The following is a 13,870-nucleotide window of genomic DNA, read 5'->3' as shown; positions in this document are numbered from 1 at the left end:
AGGGGTGGGGGGGGGGGTGATACAGTATATAGTATCGCAATATTTTCCACAGCAATACTGTATTGATACACGGATGCCAAGTATAAATCTTTTAGTGTACTATTTGGTAGAATAATAAAATAAATTTCTAGACAATCCACTAGATGGTGGTATTGAGTTTTTTCTGGTGAGGTCACCTGGGTCGCCTTCAGCATGCAGCAAGATAGTAAAATAAAGATGACGGCATCACAGAAAGTTTTCAGGAAAGCCCTTTTGCATTTAAATGCGATGTATGGACTTCGGATTTTGAAACAAGGAGGGGATGTAAGTAGGTATGCACCAAAATTTTCGGCATCCACAAATTATCAAAGAGAAAATTACCAAAATGTGAGCAAAAAAGCTACATATAATGACAGTAATATTATTTAAATATAAAAGTGTGTGTGTGTGTTTGTGTTTGTGTTCACTGCTGTGTGTACACTTTGGATGGGTTAAATGCAGTTAAAAAATTCTGAGTATGGGTCCACCATACTTGGCTGTATGTCATGTCACTCACTCACTAAATCAGAGTTGTCCAAGCTTGCTATGTATCAGTGTAGATTAATATAATTTTAAGATGAGAACAAAAAATGCTAAATATATTAAAATGACTTACAGAGCTCTTTTGGAGGTTTTGATGACTGCTGATAATCTAATGAGCACACTCGTCTGATTTCTTGAATTTCTGAAGCTCAAACTCCTCCAGCTCCTCTCTGATGTCAAACAAACACAAAGACCAAAGCAGACCACTGGGCAGGTGAAAGATCAGCAGATGAGAGACTTCCTTTGCTAAGGTGGGGTCTGAATGTCTTTTTACCAGAGTTTGGGTCGTTCAGTTCATTCAGACAGTAGAACAGATTGATGGATCTCTCTGGAGACAGATTAGATTCCAATTTCTGCTTGATGTACTGAACTATTTCCTCTTTGCTCTGCTCATTTCTATTTTCTGTTTCAACAGACCCTGTAAGAGTCTCTGATTGGACTGGAGTGACAAACCAAGGAGGAATCGAAGAAAAAGATCCAGGTGTCCATTATCACTCTCTAGTGCCTTGTCACTGCAGTCTTGAGCAAATCAACCATGTTTTTACTTTTATATTTCCATTTTGCAGACTCATGAACAAATATACTTTTCTTCTTTATGTCTAGAAACAGATGCACATAAATTGCTGCAATAAACTCTTGAATGCTCAGGTGAACAAAGCAGTACATGGTACCAAGAGTGATCCCTGTTTCCTCCTTAAAGATCTGGGTACACATGCCTGAGTACACTGATGCCTTATAGACGTCAATACCACAAGCTTCCAGATCTGTGTCATAGAAGATCACATTGTTTCTTTCCAGCTGATCAAATGCCAGTTTCCCCAGTGAAAAGATGGCATCTTTATCCCAGGAAACATCTGGTGTATGTTCTCCATCATACTTTCGTCTGCTCTGCTGGATCTGAAATCTGAGGAAGTGCGTGTACATTTGTGTCAGAGTCTTAGGAGTGTCTTCAGTATTTGACTCCTGCAGTGTTTTGGAGGCATCATCACCCTGATTGTTTTTCACAACATTATTTCTTTTCTCCTCTAAAATGTTCTGGAGAACAGTGGCTGAAATCCAGCAGAAGACTGGGATGTGGCACATGATAAAGAGACTCTTTGATTGTTTAACATGATCAATGATTTCTTTGGCCTGATTCTCATCCGTGAATCTTTTTCTTAAGTACTCCTCCTTTTGTGCATCATTGAATCCTCGTATCTCTGTCAGCCGGTCGATACAGTCAGGAGGAATCTTACTGGCAGCTGCTGGTCTGCTGGTGATCCAGATGAGAGCAGAAGGAAGCAGATTTCCCTTGATGAGGTTCGTCAGGAGAACATCCAGAGAGGCTGGTGATGAAACATCAGACCACGTCTCATTATCCTTAAAGTTTACAGGAAGTCGACATTCATCCAATCCATCAAGAATGAACAAGACTTTGAATTGATTTCTTCTTGTAAGGTTCAGTCCTTTTGTCTCTGGGAAAAACTGAGTTATAAGGTCCATCAAACTTAGTTTTTCTTGCTCCTTTAAGTTCATCTCTCTGAATGGAAGAGGAAATATGAAGCTGATATCTTGATTTTCTTTTCCTTCGGCCCAATCCAGAACAAACTTCTGCACAGAGACTGATTTTCCGATGCCAGCAACTCCTTTTGTCAGTACAGTTCTGATCTGCTTGTCTTGTTCAGGTGCTTCGAACAAATGTTTGCACTCAACCTGTATCTCCTGTGATTCATGACGTCTGGAAGCAACTTCAATCTGTCTCACCTCATGTTCAGTATTGACCTGTTCACTACAACCCTGAGTGATATAGAGATCTGTGTAGATGTTCTTCAGAAGTGTAGAGTCTCCTTGCTTTGCAATTCCTTCAAACACACATTGATACTTCTTCTTTAGGCTACACTTTAGCTGATGAATGAAGAACAGTTCATCTAAACAGAAACAAAAATACAGATATTGTTTAATCATATTTTCTCTCTACATTTATAAGTGACAATCTGACAGATGATTACGAGTCTCTTACCTTCTAGAGTGTCAGCAGCTTCATCTTGCTTCATCTCTCTCAGGAAGTAGAGCGTGAGATCAAGAGCTGCTTCTTTCATACTGCATCTGTTCTCATTAAAGTCCTTCACAAAGTATTGCATGTCCTCTTTTTGTAATATTTTCTTACACTTTTCCAGTTCTTTCTTCAGAAATGTGATTATTTTGCTCTCAAGATCCTACAAAAAAGACAAGAATGAATGACAGAAAAAAAAAGCTTCATCTATATTCGGTCAAAATTATTTATTCAGTAATTAAACATATTCATCAAAAATCAAGTTGAAACAAACAGTAATTTGCTGTAAATATGAATAAAAATAGACTTTAATTCTTATTTTATAGGTTCTTAAAAAGAAAAAATTGAAATAAAAGTTCTGTCACATTCTTATTGAATATTATTATTAAATGCTCTTGAAAACATGTTTATTACCTGGAAGATCTGCAGGAGACTGTCTGTAAAATTATTGTGGTTCCTGTGAGACTGTAAATCTGGATCTAATGTTTCATACTGAAGCCTGATAGTAAATAAAATAAGAAATATGACCAAAATATCTTGTAAACATTTTAGCAAAGAGAAAAACAATACTGTGATAAATGTATGGACTATAGGTTTTATGATAATTATTCACTGACACACTTTCTGACACAGTCTATGTTTAAACAGAAATAAGAAACGCATCAAATACCGTTTGGTTCGTGATGTTGTTTCTTCACTGAAGTTTAGTGGATCATCCTTTGACCGGTCACTCTTGACAGACACAGAGCTGGACACATGTGAGTCTGATCTTACACTAATGACACAAAGAACAAAACACTTTACTACAGGAGCTCCTTCAGTCTCATTTAAAGAGCTTCACTGTTGAGGATGGTAATGAAGCACAGTATTGACATGCATTTGTTCATCTATGACTATGGACCGATGGAAAGACATATTCATGTTTGGCTGCATGATGTATTTTTCATGGTTAATTTATACCTCCTTGTGTCTGCTTGTTTGATTGTGTTACTGGAAAGAAGCTCCAGACGGAGTTCAATAAAGAGGAAATCAGTGATTTATTGTTTTATTTCATTCATTTCTATCATAAGCATCTTAGTGGAGAAATAAGCCAACACAACATTATAATGTTAAAGATAATAAATACCTTTTGATAGATGTTTGTTTCTCACTGAAGTCTGGTATGTTATCATCCTTTGACCGGTCACTCTTCACAGACACATGTGATCCTGATCTTACACTAATGACACAAAGAGAGAAGAGAAACTTCTTTTGCATTTTCTTTTTTTTGACTAAAATGGAGAACAGAAGTTTCAACGCTACACAGTTCTGTTAGCATACTTCAATTTAAGAGAGCATATGATGCTATTTTAAAAAATCACCACTTTGTTTATTGGGTGTAATAATAATAAAAGTAACAATGTCGTTGTAATAATTACCGTATCTGTTGGACTCAGAGTCCAAGTCTGGGCTGAACCTTTCAGAGATAAGCTTTTATTTTGCAACTCTCTAATCTTTCAGATACAATCTCATAAAGTTATATTTTTTCTTCTTCACTGTAACAACTATATGTCCTGAAGTGTCAACATAAAATACAATTATTTAGGTTAGGTTTATTGTATTTTATGTACAGTGTATTTAGGTGTGGTTTATTGTATTTTATGTACAGTGTATTTAGGTGTGGTTTATTGTATTTTATGTACAGTGTATTTAGCTGTGGTTTATTGTATTTTATGTACAGTGTATTTAGGTGTGGTTTATTGTATTTTATGTACAGTGTATTTAGGTGTGTATATCTGATGTTGTACACAGGAAGCTGGGAGAAAATGCACTGTAGCTTCATAAAGTGTGCTGTACACAAGCTAACCTTTGGGTCGTACGGCTCAGGAACAGAGTTATTAATAAATCTTAAACACTGAATCCAAACAAAGAGGGTTTGCTTTCTCATCCAAACACACAGCGTCTCCACAACATGATTGACAACACTAAAACTCACTGAAGCCTCGTCTTCTCTTTGTGTAAACCTTTGAACAGCATTACGTTAATAATTTACTTTGTGATGCAGACATTTGTGAAATTAATATCTGGACTTCAGTCAAGGACTTTTAATCATTTCTGGATCAGTGTTCTCTGTTAGACAGAATAAATCACTTTACAGGAGACTGTGACCTTTGTAACTTTGAAGATCTTACACAAACAGTTATATTACACACTAAAGAAAGATTAAAACAATAAAAAGCATCATATGACCCTTTAAATTAAGTGTGGAGTAATTTTTTATGTCTGACCTAAAACTGAAGTCACTGATGTGGAATAATTGACTTAAGTACAGACCCAGTGCTGAAGAGCGACTGTAAAATGACTGTAAATTATGATTTTGATTTTCAGTTATGAGATATTTATCATCTATTGGTTATTTTTAAAATATCTTTTTTTTTAATGAGAGCATTATGAAACTCCAAAGTTCTGCAAATGATACGTAAATATAACACAAAGTTTGTTAAGGTTGTGTTTTTTCCAGCAATCCTCTGAAAGTGCAGCAGTGTTTAAAATGATTCTCTGAAAACAGACTCAGTCTTACCTCTGTTTGTGTGAGAGACTCATCTTTCCTCTCTTCTCTGACATACTGCAGATGAACAGCTCAACACTGAGATCTTTGTGTCTCTGAAGACGATCAGATGCTCATCATGACCTGGACATGACAATCAGATCAAGATCATGAGAGTTCAGAGGAACAAATGTTTCTGTTTCTCGGTGGTTTACTTCGGCGACAGACAGGTATAAGTTATAACTGAACAAATCACGCTTCATCCAGCTCTGAAAAGCGTTCATCATTCTCCTAAATAAGTGTAATGGTGAAAGTATTCAGACTTACTTGCAGTAGTTCAGACGATCTTGTGCTGCAGGAACAGAATCCAGAAGTCTTTCCAACACTTTCGGTTTGTGATCGCTGTTAAACACCTGTGCGATCTTCACGATTGATGTTTGTCACCTGACACGACTTCATCTTGGAGAAAATCAAAGTCCAGTTAACAACAGATCTCGTGCATCAGCGCCACCAACTGGACAGGAATGTGAAGCACAAACACACCTGCTTTCTCCTTCTTCTTCCTTCTAACAGCAGATCCCAAACTAAAACAGTGCACTAGCGCCACCTGCTGTTTCTTCACATTCTCCCTCTCAATCTGCTCCATTCACCTCCTTCTGATACATTTGACTACTCTGAAGGGTTAATGAATAATGACAAATCATATCAAATAATCCAAGACAAACATATCAGTCTGAAAGGTAATGATTATATGCTATATAACAGAATTATATGCAGTCCTGTTTTTATTTGAAGAAACGTAATTACATTTCTTTCATTACAGCAATAGTCTATGAATTCAGATTGAATGATTTATTCAGTTATTCTGTAGTTTATGATGAATAATTAAGATATATGAAATGTATGATTCACTGAATTAGTTCAGAACTCAATTAATTATAATAAACTTCCAGTTTCTACATACAAATAGAAAATGTCCAGTTATTTTCATCTTATTTTCTGAATTTATCATCTCTGGTTGCTGTGATGTAGATATATGTGCTTTTAGACAGAAACATTTCTGGATCTGATGAAGATAAACCCCAGGAACACAGAAGAAAGATCTTGTTTGAGACTCGAATCTCAATCATTAGACTGTAAAAAGTGTGAGAGATGAGAGAGATCGACGTTTATCTGTTCTCACATGGACAGATATTCAATGAGTACGGCAGAAATTTAGGCAGTACCTTACCATTGTGAAGCAGAGTATTACAGTTTGACCCAAACATGATTGCCCCGTGACGTGACAGCATTGTCTAGAGTAATTCGCTCATTTACAACCTTCCTTACAAATGGGTGTAATAATAATACTTATTATTATTTTTTATTATAAATATTATTTATTCTTACAGTTACATGATGCATTTCTGGTTTCAAATTGTTGTCATGGTGGTACTTTTCTATAACACTGAATGTGGTAATAAAGAGTTGCTTATGCTTTAAATTTGTTTGTTTTTATTTTATTTTATATATCACATAAATGGAGCAAAAACAGTCAACTTTGACAATATATCAAATATTGAACTAAAATATATATGAACTATTCGTTTTAACACTTTAAAATGTCAAATTTTCAATCATGGTTTCCAGGGAAACTTCACTCTCTTGGTCGTGTCATGTTGCTTAACTGGGCTGTATGTTATAAATATAAGAACTAAGTTACAGTTTTATGTTTCTTCTGTGTGCAGTTGTGTTCATTTGTTTTGATTTCTCCAGGAGATTCTCTCTCAGACAGACTGTGTGAACTTCAACTGTGATCTTGTTGTTACTGATCCGTTATAAATCACCGTTTACACAGAATGTAATAAAATCAGAATCATCATAGTAGGAGTGAACATGTGACCCGCCACTGATGAAATCCACACACACACACACACACACACACATATATATATATATATTTATATATATATATATATATATATATATATATATATATATATATATATATATATACACACACAAACATTTTTCAGTCTCATCACTGAAGGATGAAGAATAAACACAAGCTGTTTGTTCTTCAGTGTGTTTGGTTCTGCAGGGTTCTAGATCTCTCATGTTCTCTCTGTTCTTCAGTAAACTCTGTTCTCTGCAGATTTATCTTCTTCATGATGCTTTGATGCTCGTACTTGTAAGCTAATAAAAAAAAGTATTTTTTATTATTATTCATCTTCTCTTTCATTAATATACAGACACATAAATATATAACAAAAAAAAACACAATTAAAAGATGCCAAATATAAACAATGTAAGAATTAAAAAAGTGAAAGAATAAACATAGAAATATCATTTTACAAATTTGCAAGGTACAAATAAACCACCACTGAATTGAGTTGAACTGAATGTGTGTTTTATATGAAACATGGTTTATCACAGACTAATGAATAAATGCTGTTGTGATAGTTTCATCTTGTAATGTCACAATAACTGATAACCGTGTTGTTTTCTGATCTTGACAGCAATAAAATGATCTTAATGTGTCAATGAACAGATCTGAAGTCATCAGTGTAATGAATGAGGTGAAAACAGGATCTATTATCATGAAATAAAGAGGATTTTCATCAGCTGATAATATTGATGATACACTGTATTGTCTAATTGACCTTCTATGGGTAATTGTCTTCTCATGTCTTTAATGACATTACAATATGTTTTCTGAAATATTTCAGTAACCTTAAGATATAATCCTCCCATTAATCCCACACACATCTATCACAGCGTGTCTACAGATATAAACAAGTTACATTTACCACTTTTTAAGAACCTGCGGCCACCCTGAAAGGGAGAAATTTTTAGTTATTATTATTATCATTATTATTATTATATATTAATATTATTTAGATATGTGTTTAAATTAATTTCTGCAAAGGAGGAGTAATAATTATAATAATAATAATAACAAATGCAAAAGTATGAATACAGCTGTGACCTGATCTTCTGTATGTCCTGCTGGAACTGCTGGATGCTCCTCTTAATGTGAACTATGTCCTTCTGCTGGAGTTTTATCCTCTTTTTTTTCTTCATTTGAACCAGTAGCGTAGCCAGAAAAGAGACTCTGGGTGTGCATATGAAAATCTGGGTGTGCCACATTTATTGTCAGATTACTGTGCAAAATTATGGGATAGTATTTTGGTTGCACTGCTTCCGTCCAACCATACTCCTAGTGGTAATTTGCAGGTCGTGTCAAAATGTAGTTAATTGTTAAATGTAATAATTTTCTTCCAAATACGATAATTTTGAACTTCTGGTACGATACTTGGACATTTCCAATCTGGCAACACTGTCTGTTGATGTTGGGCCCGGTGAGGGAGAAACATCCTCATCAGGTGTAACGTTTGGCCTTGTGTCCGGCTGTCCATCAAGCCAAGTTTTTTTGCTAAAAAAAAATCAAGAAAGGAGCTCTGTGACATATTGCTAGCTAGCAATGTGCAATCAAAAATGTTCTGTTTATATCATAGACTGCTGGGGTCACAGTCAGCTGCTGTTTGCTGATTGGTTGGCAGTCCAAATGTCAGCAGATATATTTTAACAAAAATAATTTAAAATGTAAATTACATTTTAACATTTTGAGCATTATTGCACCATATATTGGATTCTTATTTCTGTGTCCCTGAGAGTATGATTTAGAATGTTCAGTGACGTCACAGAACTGTCAGATTCAAACAGCTTTAGCGCGTTGGCTGCACTGAGCCAGAGCCATATAGAGAGAGAGTTGCGACAACGGAAGTTCGAAATGTTTGGTTGTCACGTGATTCGTGTAGACTTCAAATAGTTCCAGGAAGTGCGTTGGCGGCCATTCAAACTGATAGAGTAGAGTGACAGAACTGCGATTTCTGGTAATAAGGAGTCAATAAATGCATTTATTTTATATATTTATACAACACACTGACATATGTATGTAGCATGAGTATGTAGTTACAGCGATGTTGTTTTTAAAATATCAAATCGGGTAATATTTGAGGATTAGTGTTCAATTACCGTTTTTTTAAAAACGTATTTGAGGCTAACGTTAAGTTGTATAAACACGGATTGCTGTTGCCTTTTTACGTTACATATTGTCCTTTTTTTCACTGATCTAATGTTAACTCATGTCATATTGATGACTTTCAGGTAGTACAGAGACAGGCTGGTGACAGGTGATTTTCAGCTCGCACCGCACTATGGATCAATTAACTGTTAGCAGCTGTAATTAGCATGTTAAATAAATGTAAAATGAAGCTTACTGTTTATAATTCTTACAATTACATATAGTAATATAAGTATGTATTATAAATAATATACCTATTATATCTAGTATAATTCTTACAATACTTATTCATGTACACAATATATTCAGGTTTAAAACAACTTAAGCATACTCGTATATAAACATGTACACTGCCATTCAAAAGTAATGATGCTGAAAATTCAGCTTGGCATCACAGGAGTATATTCCATTTTAAAATAGAAAACAGTTATTTTAAATTGTAATTATACAATTAACTATTTACAGCAATTCATGAATACATATCTAATAAATTTAATAGCATGACAAGCATTTTGTATGTGTCCTTTCTTTAATGTTGTCCTTGCATAGTCTCCACCATGGTTTGCTGTGCTGCATGGGGATGCTCCACTCGGTCAGAGGAAGGTGTGCGAATGTATGTCTTCCCAGCTGACATAGAGAGGAGAAAATAATGGTTGGCTCAAGTCAGCAGGAGCAATCTAAATACAAATAAAAATTACAACAACAAAAAATTGTTAGGTAATTATACTTAAATTTATTTGTACTTTTTTAAATTGACAATGTTTTACTAGAAATAAGGAACAAGCAAAGCCTTGCAAAACCCAGGGAGCTGAGACTCATGGTGAGACATTGCAGGGAGTCATCAGTGTTACATATAACTGTGCATTTAACCACCATGTGATATGTACTGTATGTGGGTAGACAAAAAAAAAGGTGTGTGTGGAAACTAAACTGAAGTCAGTATGCAGACAAATTGCGGCAAAGCAATTTGTCATGACCAAAAAATTCAAGAGTAGGCTGAGGTCAGATGCTATTCCCACAATCTTTGTACATCGTCCTGTGGTCAAAAAGAGGAGGGCCCTGCTCAACGATGCACCCCTAGACCTGTGAACATACAAGAAATGGCTGCTGATTACAGCTATGTTATTTCAGGTGATTCATATATAATAAGTACAAACTCGTACTAGTTGAAGTAAAGTGATTTGATATTTTCAATATTTAAAATTAGCAAAACCATGTATTCTACCTCTATCAGTTTTAAAGGTTGAGGAAAAAAGAACGAGGACACTCAGAGAAGGGAAAGTGAGAGTGAAGAAAAAGGACATGGCTAGAGAGGAGAGACAGGGACAGGTGACACTGCCCAGTCAACCAGCAGCAAGTCAGTCAGCAGCCAGTCAGCATTCCAGTGAACCATCAGCCAGTTACCTGGGTCTATTCAAAAAATTTAAGAGACAAAAAAAAAAATAATAATCACACAATGCAAAGGCAGCACTAAGAAAAATAATGAAAATTTAGCTATAAAAAAAAAAGGTCCCCTCAGCTCTCCTGACCTGCATCCTCACTGATGCTCCATCCCAGAACAGTTCAGTGGCACCACTAATCCTCCACCCACCAGCACCCACAGAATGATACAGTATGTTACTTTTATACACTAACAAGTTTAAGTATATAATACAGTATTATTAAATAATATAGACAGGTAATAGTAAATGAATCACAATGACTAAAAACACTGCACCAATGTTTTTGCAAACTCAATTCACTCTAAATGTATACCAATAGGGTGCATTTTATTATTAAGTAATTTAATACGTGTAATAAGGAACAAACTTTATAACCTCGTTTTTACCACTTCCACTCACCGCTGTCACACGTTATATTGAACTAACGTAATTGGCTATGTAACGTTAGCTAACTTTCCCCACCATGCAAAAAATATGTTTATACTCTTTTTTCTAATTGCAAACACGATGGATGAAACTGAATTTTGAGAACAGATTTTACAATTAATAGGGTGTTCGTTACTAACTTTATTCAGCTCCAATCTTAGCCTAATCTGTTAGTTATCTGATAACAAACCTTAAATCTACTCATTTAATGAGTGATAATCTACTAGAAGGTTTTAATTGGCAATTTATTGTTATTAAGATGTACTGATAATATTCAATCTTATTATTTAAACGTCTTACCTGTTAAAAGTGCGTCGCGAACGGTTTGTTCCGCTGCATCTCTACGGCGCGGCATCGGTTTGCTGCTACTTCCGGGAACTATTTAGAGGCTCCACGAGCCGCCATTGCTGTAAAAAAAGCGTTCCATTGGAGTCAATGGAGTTGTCGCAACTCTCACTCTATATGGCTCTGCACTGAGCCAGAGACGGACGCGCTCAGCGCTTGTCATTTATCACAATTAATGCAGTGTTTTCAACCACATAATGTTTATTTTAGGTTACATACATTTAAATATACATAATCACTAGTAAAACAATACATTGGTAGTTTGTAAAATACACACTGATGTCTATGGAAGCAGCAAAAACTATCTAATCAAATGTAATTTGCAGACGTGTTTTATTCATATATCAGACACACGTAGCAGAACAATAAAGTTTACTCTATTCTTCGTCCAGTTCAACAGCAACTTACTTTCATGTATTTTGGGAGAAACTGTGGAATTCAAGTGCTGTGCGTAAAATCCGGCTGACAGGACTCTGAACTGCAGCGCTCATCTCGTTATAGATCAAGATCATTTATAAATTTTTTAAACGAAAAAATCGGAATATCAGATAGTTGACATGGCAAGCAAGTTTGTGTATATATTTTAATAAAAAATGAAAAACTAAAAACGTTTGTGGCTGCGGTTTGTCACGTGACGATCATGACGCGTCGCCATGGAAACAAAGGGTCAGTTAAAATATTTGTAACTTACGCGTGAAAGGGTTGATTTTCTAAGTAAACAACCATAGCCCACGTTTAGTAAAAAATGTTTTATTGAGACTATAAAAAATAATTCTGCATCTATTTTTAGGTGTGGGTGGCACAGGCACACCCTGGCACACCCGTGGCTATGCCACTGTGCTAAATGCATAAATTTAATAATGTTATTAATAAATATTTTTAGAATGTTTTTAGAGAACGTTATCCCATCTTTTGAGAGAACGTTCTGGGAGCAAAAATAAAACTACCCCCTTAAAACATTGTTAGAACAATCCATGGTAATGTTCTTAGAACATGTTTAGAACAAAAACATTCTAGCTGGGAAGCCCCACAATAATGAGCAAAAGAAAAATAATAGACTTAACAAAAAATGCATCAATAAATGTGATTTTAAATAAATCATTATTTGTGAATCATTATTATGAAGACCAGCAGCAAAAATAACACTGTAAATCTGACTCACCAGAGACAGTAACAGAGACACTGAATCTGTACATGGTCTCTTTCCTACTTCTGATGGTTACTTCATACACTTCAGAGTCTGTGTTTCTGGTGTTTGTGATGATCAGAGATCCAGTCTGATGATCCAGCTTCAGTCTGTCTCTGAATCTCCCATCAAGAACATCACATGTGGAGAATCTTCCAGTGTCTTTATCAATTTCAGCTATACGAGTCTCTGAGTGTCCACATGTCCAGAATACCTCATCATTTGTCTGTAGTTCAGTGTTAGTCTGTAGAGAGACTGAATCTCCCTCCATCACAGACACTGACTTCACTTCATCTGAATCAGAAACACACCTGAAGAACAAACACAAACAGAGTTTGTCACAGATTAAGGTGAAGGTTTACTGAAGTAAACAGTTTGAAATGTAAATCTTGGACCAATAATAACCAAACAACAAAACGAAAAAAAAATTCGTGGTGATTTTGAATAAAACCCATTTGCCGACACAGGACTGAAACTAAAGCTGCTGCTGTTTGAGCTTCACTGTTTTTATATAAAGGATATTTAGAAAAACAAACACACATATTTGAGAGAGTAAAAAAATACACATTTCAAACTCACCAAGCATATGCCACAAACACAACCAGAAGCAAACTCTGTCAAACATCTTGAGCGGTTTCAGTCCACAGATATGAAGAGACAAACTGGATCAGTAATGAGAGATGAGACAGATGAGCTGATGTGAGGCTGCTCTGTAGTAAAGTGAAGTCAAACTCTCCTGTCAGCTAAATAACCCTCTATTTATTCAGCATTGATGCACAAGATCATCAGCTCTTCTGAGCTTCCTGGAGATCAATGCTGTCATTTTCAACAGAAATAAGCTGAGCCAAATATAGATGTTAAAAATGTGTTAAAGCAGTGTTTGATCGTGAGATCCTGAGAGTCTTTGACTCTGGTTTCTCCTGTAACTGTCTTCAGTCGGTTTGTTCTTCGTGTCTGATCAAATAGTTTCTCCTCTCAGACTGATTTCACAGATTCTCCAACTGCTTTATGGATCCAGAACAGATCACTTGTTGTAACTGTGTGCTCTCTCATATTTTCATATGGCATTTTGTGTGGAGTGGAAGTAAAAATGTTTAGTTCATATAAGCAGAAGAAAAAAAAGAAGACTTTAAACTACTAAAAGATACACTGACCACATTCATCTAATAATATACATGCTGATGTCGAAGCTGTTTGTCAAGACAACAGATCAAACCACATTAGATATAAATATATCCCAACACAAAAGCTTCTTTGATCATGATAGATTTAGTGAATTACATGC

The 13,870-nt window shown here is 35.4% G+C and overlaps 1 long non-coding RNA gene across 2 annotated transcripts; it reads right to left on the bottom strand.

Annotated features, from left to right (window-relative positions):
• Nucleotides 1-3,242: 3,242 nt before the first annotated feature.
• LOC113076583 (uncharacterized) lies at nt 3,243-13,331 on the bottom strand. Of its 2 annotated transcripts, XR_003281206.1 has the most exons (7): nt 13,165-13,327; nt 12,562-12,896; nt 5,664-5,794; nt 5,448-5,579; nt 5,154-5,264; nt 3,720-3,812; nt 3,243-3,368 (listed from the first exon to the last, which is right to left on the bottom strand). It is a non-coding gene; the product is annotated as an uncharacterized LOC113076583 (long non-coding RNA). The 2 variants fall into 2 exon arrangements; XR_003281205.1 differs by having other exon boundaries at nt 5,448-5,794; nt 13,165-13,331.
• Between the last annotated feature and the right edge of the window lie 539 nt (nt 13,332-13,870).

The sequence above is a fragment of the Carassius auratus genome, unplaced genomic scaffold (assembly GCF_003368295.1).
Source record: "Carassius auratus strain Wakin unplaced genomic scaffold, ASM336829v1 scaf_tig00020785, whole genome shotgun sequence".
NCBI lineage: Eukaryota > Metazoa > Chordata > Actinopteri > Cypriniformes > Cyprinidae > Carassius > Carassius auratus.
This window is presented reverse-complemented; position numbering and strand designations above follow the sequence as displayed.